The sequence below is a fragment of the Seriola lalandi genome, unplaced genomic scaffold (assembly GCF_002814215.2).
Source record: "Seriola lalandi dorsalis isolate HSWRI2012SDOR001 ecotype SW California unplaced genomic scaffold, Sedor1 jcf7180002054953, whole genome shotgun sequence".
NCBI classification, from domain to species: Eukaryota; Metazoa; Chordata; class Actinopteri; order Carangiformes; family Carangidae; genus Seriola; species Seriola lalandi.
Genome location: NW_019525504.1, coordinates 725,107 through 725,530, shown reverse-complemented (window position 1 = coordinate 725,530; position 424 = coordinate 725,107). Strand labels below are relative to the sequence as shown.

General features: G+C 44.1%; 1 protein-coding gene across 1 annotated transcript in view; it reads left to right on the top strand.

Annotated features, from left to right (window-relative positions):
- LOC111645549 (disheveled-associated activator of morphogenesis 1-like) overlaps window positions 1-424 on the top strand; it is a 29,551-nt gene that overhangs the window by 1,378 nt on the left and 27,749 nt on the right. The window lies entirely within an intron of this gene.

Here is a 424-nt window from a genome sequence, read left to right as displayed (position 1 = left end):
GGGGGGGGTTGGTGGGGGTCTACATGACTGTAGCTGCTATGGCATTTGCTCTTTGGTCAACAGTGATTGCAACAGAGAGACGTGTGAACAGAAAAGCAAAACAATGGCTGTGTTGTGCTGCACCACACTAACAGGATTAACAGAGAGAAATATTCATTTCTCCTCTTGTTCCAGTAGCAGCAGGACTGAGGATGATGATGATGGTTGGTCCTAATGAAAATATTTAAACCTATTAGCAAGCTGATCATGAAAGTATGTGTTCATGATCCCCAGAGGAAAATCATTTTGTTGCCCCTTGATCTTTCATCTAGCCGACCATTAACATCTAACAGAGAGGCTGCCATGAAGTTTACTGAGCCCACTGATGCTCCCCAGAGGATGAACCTTTAACATGTTGGACATACAGAGGAAGAGTTAGACAGTG